Genomic DNA, 11,171 nt, shown 5'->3' with positions numbered 1-11,171 from the left:
TCATTGTCATTGACTATATTCTCTATACTGTGCCTTTTTAAAAAAGATTTTATTTACTTATTTGACAGAGAGAGAGATCACAAGTAGGCAGAGAGGCAGGCAGAGAGAGAGAAAGGGAAACAAGCTCCCCGTTGAGCAGACAGCCCAATGCAGGGCTCGATCCCAGGACCCTGAGATCATGACCTGAGCAGAAGGCAGAAGCCTAACCCACTGAGCTACCCAGGTGCCCCTATACTGTTCTTTTTATTCCTGTGACTTACTCATCCCCTAACTAGAAGTCTGTATCTTCCACTCCCCTTCACTCGCTTTTCCCATTCCTCCTCTCCCTTCCCTTCTGGCAACTATCCGTTTGTTCTTTGTATGTATAGGCCTGATTTTGCTTTTTGTTTGTTTATTCATTTGTTTTTGTTTTAGATGCCACTTATGAGTAGAATCTTATAGAATATGTCTTTCTCAGTCTAATTTTCTTCACTTACCATAGAATATAGAGCCCTATGAAATAAAAATAAGCTCACACTTATCTGGTCAATTAAACTATGACAAAGAAGTCAAGAATATACTATGGAAATGACAGTCTCTTCAATAATTGGTGCTGGCAAAACTGCACAGCTCATGTAAAAGAATGAAACTGGATCATTTTCTAACACCATACACAAAAATCAATTCAAATTGAATTAAAGACCTAAATGTGAGACAGGAAACCATTAACATCCTAGAGAAGAAGCACAGGTAGTCATTTCTCTGACACTGGCCATAGGAACATTTTTCTAGATATGTCTCTTAAGGCAAGGAAAACAAAAATAGAAATAAGCCATTGGGACTATATATTTTTAAAAAAGTTTTTGTAGAGTAAGGGAAACTGCCAACAAAACTAAAAGGCCACCTACTGAATAGAAGAAGATACTTGGAAATGACATACCTGATAAGGGGCTAGTACCCAAATACATAAAGAACTTATACAATTCAACACCAAAAAAACAGTGATTAAAAAACAGACAGATAATTGGACATTTTTTCAAATTCATTTATTTATTTAAAGATTTTATTTATTTATTTGACACACACACACACACACACACACAGAGAACACAAGCAGGGGGAATGACAAATTGAGGGAGAAGTAGGCTCCCCGCTGAGCAAGGAGCCTGATGTGGGGCTTGATCCCAGGGTCCTGGGATCATGACCTGAGCTGAAGGCAGACATTTAATGATGGAGCCACCCAGGCACCCCACATTTTTATTTTTAACAGATACTGCAAGGTGGTCATCCTTACATTTCAACTAGCCACTTACAAGAGTAGCTTTACCCCAAATCTATCAATGCTTGATCTTATCAAGCTTAATTATTTTCCAATTTGATGGAAGAGAATGGTATTTATTTTATTTATTTTTTGTTTTAACTTGCATTTCTATGGTTACTAATAAGGTTTCATAAGATTATTGAACACTTCAATTTTCCTTTCATTAATTACCAGTCATGTCATTCACCCACTTTTTCTATTGGCAGGTCGACCTTTTCTTATTGATTTGAATTGATAGGAATTCAAATTGATAAGAATTGATAGGAATTTTTTTTTACATGTTTGGAGAACTAATCATTGACCAGTCATGTATGTTGAAAATATTTCTCCATTTTGTGTGTGTGTGTGTGTGTGTGTGTGACGTGTTGTTTCCTCCATTGTGTTTTCTGTCATGCTGAAGTTTTAAAGATTTTTGTAATTAGATTTATTAAAAAAAAAAGATTTATCAGTCGTTTCCTTTAAGCTTTTTTTTCCCTTTCATTTAAGTGTCTGGTATTAGAGGCATTCTCTTCATTTGAGTTGAATTAAATGATACCCCTAATAAATTTCCTACAGTTTCCTATATTTCCTATACTTTCCTATATTTTCTTTTAATAATTTAAAATTTTTTTACTGATTTATTTTCTCTGGATTTTATTTTAAGCTATTTCTTCTTCTTTTCTTTGAGTTCCCAAACGGTTAACATGCAGTGTTATATTAATTTCAGGTGGACAGTATGTTTTTCCAAATGGGTGGCTAATTTTCCCAGCATCATTTACTAAATAACCAGTCCTCTCTCTACTGAATTAAACCACCCCCTCCAGCAGTGAAATAAGTCAAGCAGAGAGAGTCAATTATCATATGGTTTCACTTATTTGTGGAGCATAACAAATAACATGGAGGACAAGGGGAGATGGAGAGGAGAAGGGAATTGGGGGAAATTAGAAGGGGAGGTGAACCATGAGAGACTATGGACTCTGAAAAACAATCTGAGGGGTTTGAAGGGGTTGGGGGTGGGAGGTTGGGGGAACCAGGTGGTGGGTATTAGAGAGGGCACGGATTGCAAGGAACACTGGGTGTGGTGCAAAAACAATGAATACTGTTATGCTGAAAATAAATAAATAAATTAATTTTTTAAAAAGAAAGTACATAAAAACAAAAGCAAAAAAAAGCAAAAAAAAACCCAAAAAACAAAAAAACAAAAAACCCCACCCCCTCCATCAAATACAAAATTTCCACATAAACATCCCTGGGTGCTTTATTATTTTTTTGTTGAACCAGGCTGTCCCAGAGCCAGTTTTGCACTGCTTAATTATTTAAGATATCTAACAGCTTTTGATAACAAGTTGGCAAATTCTCCCACTTTCTTATTCTTTTTCAGGATCACTTTGGTGATTCTTGAAACTAACTGCATTCAACCTTCTGAATATTAAGATATTTGTCTCATGCAAACATCATTAGATTTTAATTGTGATTGCATTGAATACGTAGACTAATTTAGGGCTGTTGACTTCTTTACATGGTAGCTGAACATGGTACATTACTTCATTTATTCAGTCATTCTTCCCCCTCATTGTCTTTTTTAAAAATTTTTTTAGTTGAAAGTCAATGTCACATTAGTCTCAGCGTAGTGATTTGACGAATTTATACATCATGCTATGGCTCACCACAGTGTGGCTATCATCTGTCCCACAACCTTGCTTTTAAAGTATCATTGACTGTATTCCTTGCTGTGACTTTTATTGTTGTGACTTATTCATTTCATAATTGGAAGCTTGTATCTCCCACTCTCCACCCATTTTGCCCACTCCTCCACCTTCCTCCTCTCTGGCAGTCATCAATTTGTTCTCCATATTTATAGGTCTGATCCTGCTTTGTATTTGTTTGGGTTTTTGTTTTTTGTTTTTGTTTTGTTTTGTTTTTAGATTCCACTTATGAGTGGAACCATATGGTATTTGTCTTGCTCCATTTAACTTATTTCTCTTAGCATAATAAACTTTATTTTTGAAAAGATTTTATTTATTTATTTGACAGAGAGAGATGCAAGCAGGCAGAGAGGCAGGCAGAGAGAGAGAAAGGGAAGCAAGCTCCCCACTGAGCAGAGAGCCCGATGTGGGGCTCGATCCCAGGACCCTGAGATCATGACCAGAGCCAAAGGCAGTGGCTTAACCCACTGAGCCACCCAGGCGCCCCAGCATAATAAACTTTAGATCCATAGATCCATCCATGCTGTCTCAAATGGCACAATTTCACCCTTTTCTATGGCTGCATAATATTCTGTGATATATCTATATATATCTCATTTTCCTTATCCATTTGTCTGTTGATGGACACTTAAGTTGCTTCCATGTCTTGGATATTGTAAATAATGGTGCAATAAACAGGGATAAATATATCATTTCAAATTAGTGTTTTCATTTTCTATTTGGCTAAATACCCAATAGTGGAATTATTATATCATATAGTATTTTTATTTTTAGTTTATTGAGGAACCTCCATACTCTTTCCCATGGTGGCTGCACCATTTACATTTCTACCACAAGTGCACAAGACTTTCTTTTCCCCACCTCCTCCTCACCTCCTCACCTCATCATTATTTCATGTCATTTTGAGTCCAGCCATACTAACTGCTGTCAGGTGATATCTAATTGTATTTTTTATTTTATTTCTCTGAGGATTAGTGATATTGAGTATTTTTTCACGTGTCTATCAGTCAACTGTATGTCTTCTTTGGGAAAATGCCTATTCAGGTCCTCTATTTATTTCTTTTTTTAGATTTTATTTATTTATTTGACAGACAGAGATCACAAGTAGACAGAGAGGCAGGCAGAGAGAGAGGGGGAAGCAGGCTCTTTGCTGAGCAGAGAGCCCAATGCGGGGCTCGATCCCAGGACCCTGAGATCACGACCTGAGCTGAAGGCAGAGGCCTTAACCCACTGAGCCACCCAGGCACCCCTCTGTTTATTTTTTAATCAATTATTTAAGTTTTGTTTTTCGTGTGTGTGTGTGTGTGTGTGTGTGTGTGTGTGTGTCTAGAATTGCATAAGTACTTATATATTTTGGATATTAACCCCTTATCAGATATATCACTTGCAAATATCTTCTCCCATTCACTTGGTTGCCTTTTTGTTTTGTTGGTAGTTTCCTTCACTGTGCAAAAACCTTTATTTTGATGTAGTCCTAATGGTTTATTTTTGCTTTCATTTTTCTTGTCTTAAGAGACATAGCTAGAAAGATGTTTCTATGGTCAGTGTCAGAGAAATTATCACCTGTGCTTCTACTCTAGGATGTTAATTGTTTCATGTCTGGCATTGAGGTGTTTAATTCATTTTGACGTTTTTTTTTGTGTGTGTGTGTATGGTGTTAGAAAGCGTTTCTTTCTTTTCTTTTACTCTTTTACATGTTTCATTCTTTAACATGTAGCTGTGCAGTTTTCCCAGCACCAATTATTGAAGAAACTCTCTTTTCCCCATAGTATATTCTTGACTTCTTTGTCATAGATTACTTGACCATACGAGTATGGTTTATTTCTAGGGTCTCTAGTCTGTTCCATTGATCTATGTGTCTATTTTTGTGCCAGCACCATGCAGTTTTGATTACTACAGATTTGTACTATATCTTGAAGTCTTGTATTGTGATACCTATAGCTTTTTTCTTATTTCTCAGGATTGTTTTGGCTATTCAGTCTTTCTTTTATGTCCTTCAATTAAATGTTATATTCTATTATTAATATCATTATTTTTCCTTTTTAGTTTTTTGATTAATTATTGATGTAGCACATAAAAACTTTTGATTTTGTATGTTTGGTATTGTATCTGATCACCTTGCTGAATTATTTTAATAGGTTAATAGTTTCTTAGTTGGTTTTCCTAGGATTTCTAGGGAGACAATCATATTATCTGCAAATAGTAATTGTCATTCACCTTTCTTTCTAAAGTTTATATATTGTGTATTTTTCTTGTCTGACTTCATCATGTAGAATAGTTATACAATGTTACTTAGCAACAGTGAAAAGAGGCATCATTCTATCATTACTAAAGTTAATGCTTTTATTATTTGTTTGTTAAGCATGATTCTTGCTATAGATTTTTGGTAGAATAATCAGGACAGCATTTAGCTACATAAAAAAGAAACCTGATTCAATGACTTAAAGAAAGAAATACAGGTTTCATTTTTGTCACCTAAAATGTGCAGAGGAAGGTAGTCCAAGTCTCTTTCCTACTTCCCAATATCTTCTTTACTGTGTGGTTTTTGTTCTTACAGTCACAATTGAGGCTGCAATTCCTCCAGGCCTTGGGTTGCAGCCCATGTAGGAAGACTGGGAAGAGCAAAAGGTTGAGTCTTTCTCCTTTTATTTGAAACATAGATTTCTAAAAAGTTTCAGGATTAGACTTCCATTTTCATCTTTTTGACTGCAACTAGCTTATGTCACAGCCCTTGGCTGCAACCAGTGAGAATTTATAACTGGGCACATTGCCATCCCTTCCATTAATAAGGAACAAGGGGATAATGGATAGTAAGTAAGCAACAGATAGCATCTTTGATGATGCCTTTACCAGGTTATAAATTTCACTTTTACTTTTATTGGATAAAATCCTATTGATTTTATTGGGGGGACCCTATGGGTTTTAATCTTTTACTAAAATTTTATAATGTTAAATTACCCTTAAATTTCTGGACTAAAGCCTACTCTGTCTTCTTATAGTATTAAAATATAATACGCATAAAGAAATATGAATAAATCGTAAGTCTACACATTGAGGAACTTGACGAAGTGAACTTGCCTCATAACCATCAGCCAAATTGAAATTTAAAAAAAAAACTTCATAAACACCCATCAGTCCCTTTTATATCCTTTCCCAATCCTTTTTCCCTTTCTCCACTGCTAACCAATACCTTAGCTGATAATATAGATAGTTTTTCCTAATTTTAAACTTTGTATAACTGAAATTATACAAAATGTATTAATCTGACTCTGGCTTCTGTTGGTCATAAATGTATTCATGGGGTTCATCCATGTTATTGTGTGAAGTTATAGTATGTTTCCATTGCTTCATTGCTTTCACTGTGTACAGTTTAAAAATGGATTCATTAGTGCTATCACTGATGGACATTTAGGTTGTTTTCAGATAATGTCCATTACAAGAAGATTACTATAAATATTATTTTTTTAAAAAGATTTTATTTATTTACTTGACAGAGAGAGAGAGAGAGAGAGATCACAAGTAGGCAAAGAGGCAGGCAGAGAGAGAGGTAGAGGCAGGCTCCCCGTGGAGCAGAGAGCATGACACGGGACTCCATCCCCCAACCCTGAGACCATGACCCAAGCCGAAGGCAGAGGCCCAACTTACTGAACCACCCAGGCACCCCTACTATAAACATTCTTATCTATGTTTTTGGTTTTGAGTAATAGGGTATATAATACTTCAGCTTTAGTAGGTATTGACAAATAGTTTTCAAGAAAGACTGTAGAAGCTCACACTCTTTCCAGCAGTGTATGCAGTACCATTTCAATCCCATCCTGGCCAACAGTATTGTTTACCTTTCACATTTTAGCTGTCCAGGTAAGTGAGTGTCATTGTGGTTTTAAGGGAAATTTTATTTTTAATGAGATTGGAAATATATTTTTCACGTTTTTTTAAATTATTTGGATATTCTTCTTGTGATGTGTTTGTTCAGGTCTTTTGGCCAGTTTTTCTATTGGGCATTTTTCTCATTGAGTTTTAGGGATTCCTTATATCTTCATGTAATCTGGACATAAATCTTTTGCCAGGATATAAGTCTTTTTCCCACGCTGTGTCTTGACTTTTCACTTCCTTAATGATTACTTTTTGATAAACAGAAGTTCTTAATTTTAAAATTATAATATTTATGTATGGCTTCCTTAATTTATAGTACTTTCTGCATCCTTCTTAAGAATTTTGTCTACCTCAATCAAGATCATGAAGATAAGTTTTACAAAGATTCAAGTATAGATCCAATTTCTTGTATAACTATGACTCTTCATCAGGGTAAGTTGTGTTTTTCATAGAATTTGTTCGTTTTATCAAAAAAAATTTCAAAGTTCTTTATAATATCCGTTTACATTTTTAATGCCCATAATGTCTGCCAGTGATGTGCTCCTTTTTGTTCTTCATATTAGAAATGTTTATTTTGTGTCTTTTTTTCTTAATCAGTCTTGCTAGGGGTAATCAGTTTTCTTAGTGTTTTCACAGAAGCAAACTTTGACCTCTTAAAAAAAATCTCCTTATTATGCTTTATTTTCTAGGTCTTTAATTTAACTAATATGCTCATGTTGATTTTCTTTTATTTTTTATCTGATTTTCAGGCTTTCTTTTTTTAAGACCTTATTTATTTATTTATTTGACAGATAGAGATCACAAGTAGGCAGAGAGGCAGGCAGAGAGAGAGGAAGGGAAGCATGCTCTCTGCTCGATATGGGGTTTGATCCCAGGACCCTGGGATCATGACCTGAGCTGAAGGCAGAGGCTTTAACCCACTGAGCCACCTAAGCGCCCCAAGGCTTTCATTTTTTTTAACATATACATTTAAGACCAAAAAATTTACTCTGGTTATGGCTTTAGCTGTATCTCACAAATTATGTGTTGTATAGTCATTATCATGAACTACAAAACATTTTGTAATTTATCTTGCATCTTATTTGACAAATAGGTTATTAAAACTATTTGCTTAATTTCCAAACATTTAATTCTTCTGTGACTACATAATTTTTTATGATTAAAACTCTTTGGGATTTGTCATGATGTGCTGAGTGACCTAGTAGAATAAGATCAATTTTTATAAATGTTGCATGTGTACTTGAAAGGAATGTGTATTCTGCATGTTCAATGCATGAACCACATATTTTAATTAGATCAAGTTTGCTCAATGTATTTTTCAAAGATTCTATTACATTACTGATATTTTTGTCAGTTTTGTCAGTTACTGAGAGAGATCTATTAAAATTCCCCACAATTATCATTAATTTACTTCTTTTAGTTATGTTAATATTTGCTGTGTGTTTTAAGGCCTTGTAATTAGGTATAAACAAATTCAGAATTACCATTTCTTACTAGTGGCTTCACCCTTAGATCATAATGAAATACCCTATCTTGAATAGTGGTCTTCCATTAAAGATTACTTGATACTAATATAGTTAGACCTGTTTTCTCTTAGTCTTTGCTTGGTCAGTCCAAATTTTCTGTATCTGGATTTTTAACATGTCTTTTGTAAGCATAATGTAACTAAATTTCCTTTTTTCCCCTTCAAGTCTAATCCAAAAATCATTTTTTAATTTGGAAAATTTATTTTATAAATTTAGGTAAATATGATATATATGATATATTTATGCATATATATTCCTATACTGTGGTTGAGGGTTGAAGATGTCTCCTTTAGTTGAAATACATTTCATATTTCTGTTTCTTGGTGTTTTAATTTTTCAGAGTGATTTGCAACAGGAGAAGGAGGCAGATAAATCTCAACTCCCTCCTCTTAAACCCAGCAATAAACCTTTTATGTATTATGATTTAGAAAAGTACCTCTGCAGCCACAGCCTCTCATCTCCTTTTGGCCCTAATGTTGATTTTTTGGGTCATATTTGCAAAAGATTTATTTTATTGTTTCTTTCAAATATTATTTATAAACTCTTTCAAATTACCGAGGTTGAGGGATCATCAACTTCCTGCCAAGTATATAATAATTATATAAGTGTATTCTATTGTTAAATTAGTATAGAAATATATTTTTGAAAACATGCAATATGGGAGTCTTAAAATATGTGAATTTAACTCATGATTAAGTGGCTGAAGATATGTTTGGACTCTTTTCTGATATCTCATTTTCTGCTTTGTATTTATTATACTTTGCCTATCTTTCTCTCTTTTTTTAAACACTCTTTTCCTGCCCATAGCAGAAAATTGTCATGCTTTTTGTGGCTATTCAACATCTTCATAAGTTTCTAGGTTTAAAGGAACTTCTTATCTTTTGCATCCATGTATCCCCAAGGCAGGAACCAGAAACTTGCATCTTAGCCTCCCTAAACCCAGGGAATAAGCACGCAATCAGTCAGATTCCTTTAGACTTTATCGAAGGGAGAGAGATCAAGAAGTAAGCATCATGCAGAATCCATTATGGCCTCAGTGGTAGACATCTAGCTTCCTAGGCCTGCAATGGTAGTAGTATGAACTGCAGAGAGTGACTTGCCTATGACTAGGAGATGTAACAATAGGCAGAGCAGGAATTCTCTTGTGGTGTCCTGCAGTATAATCTGAGCACTGTTTCTGCCATCTAGTTCCTATCGTGAGTCTCTGACCCATGTGCAGATTCTGTGATTTATCCAACATCATTAAATAGTTTCCTTTTCTACTTCAAGTAGTCAGGAGAGATTCTGTTGTTCCTGCCCAATGAATTTTACTCCCAGCTTGCTATTCAAAGACACTCTCCCAATTTCATCAAATCAAAATTTATTTAAATTTACTAAAGTGTTTTACTGACTTACATGCTCCCTAATATTTCTGGAATTCTATTACTTCTTCCTGGGTTCACTTGTCTTCATGCATTATTATCCTTTAGGAGTTCTTTGTGCAAAGATACCTGGATGGAAAATTTTCTAAGTATCCCTGAAAGTTTGTTTTATTCTCAGTCTAGAAAGATAATTTTCTGGGTTTGGGATTATGCTCTCAAAGTTAATGCAGGTATTTTCCCTCAGCACTTTGAAACTCTCTCTTATCATCTTTGTGTAGCAAAGGTTGCTAATAAGAAATCTGATGTTGCCAAATTTTTATTTCTCTCTAACTAGTTTATAATCTCCTTTCTCTCTCTGAAAGCGTTTCTCTCTCTCTCTTTTTTTTATCCTTAATGTGTTGAAGATTTACTGCATGTGTCTATGTATGTGTATGTGTGTGTATGGCACGCACACATGTACACAGGAGCATGATTCTTCTCAAGTTCTGTTCAGCACCTTGCCTGCTCATCCCCTGTATTTAATTGTTAATTTCAGTAATTGCTTTTTTTTTTTTTTAATTTCCAAGGATGGAATGAGTTCCTCCTTTATTTCTCTAAGGTGTACATATTTTAAAGATTCTTTTTCAGATGTTCTACTATCACTATACCCTTGGTTCTTCCACTAATTGTATTGTTTTGCATTTGTGGTATAAAATTTCCTTGGGTATTTGTTAATATTTGGCTCTGCACTTACCTTCTATGAGAAAAATTTCCCCTCTGTGCTCTGAGCTCTGAGCTCCTCCTCTCAGGCAGCCAGAGGGAGGCATCTCCATGCAGCCAGCCAGTACCAGTCCTGGTCTCCAGGTTGCAGATAGCTACAGACTCTCCTGTTTCCCATATGCATTTTCTCTTCTCTTTCCTTTCCTTTCCTTTCCTTTTCTTTCTTTCCTTTTCTTCTTTTCTTCTCTGCTCTTTCTTTTCTTTCTTTTTTTTTTTTAAGAAAAGCTTTACCATTTCAAACCCAAGGAAGTTCCCTTTTTTGGTTTCAGTCTTAGCTATGAATCTATTACTCAGATTTTACATATATGTTCTACCATGTCTAAAGATGTCACAGAAAAGGCAAATTTTAGCATGTAGTCAAGCTGCTCTCTTAAGAGTAGACACTTAGGTCTAGCTGACACCAGACCAGAGTGGTGGTGGTAGCAGCACAGCAACATCTTGGTCTCATTAGGGGTCCTTTGTCCCATGCTGGCAATGGGACATGTCTCATGCCTACTCAGCCCTCCCTGCTGGCATCTACTGAGGTGTCTGTGATTCCCCTTTGGGCCCTGGATTTCTGGTAAATTTCCCTGTCCCAGTTCAATCTGCCATGGGTCATGGTACCTAGCTGGGTGAATACCATCTATATCCACCAGCCCTCCAGGCCCTGTGGGGAAACATTTGGCTG

The sequence above is a fragment of the Mustela putorius genome, unplaced genomic scaffold (assembly GCF_011764305.1).
Source record: "Mustela putorius furo isolate JIRA1106 unplaced genomic scaffold, ASM1176430v1.1 tig00003972_pilon_pilon_pilon, whole genome shotgun sequence".
Taxonomy (NCBI): domain Eukaryota; kingdom Metazoa; phylum Chordata; class Mammalia; order Carnivora; family Mustelidae; genus Mustela; species Mustela putorius.
The sequence above is the reverse complement of the archived record's forward strand: the minus strand, read 5'-3'. Positions refer to the sequence as shown.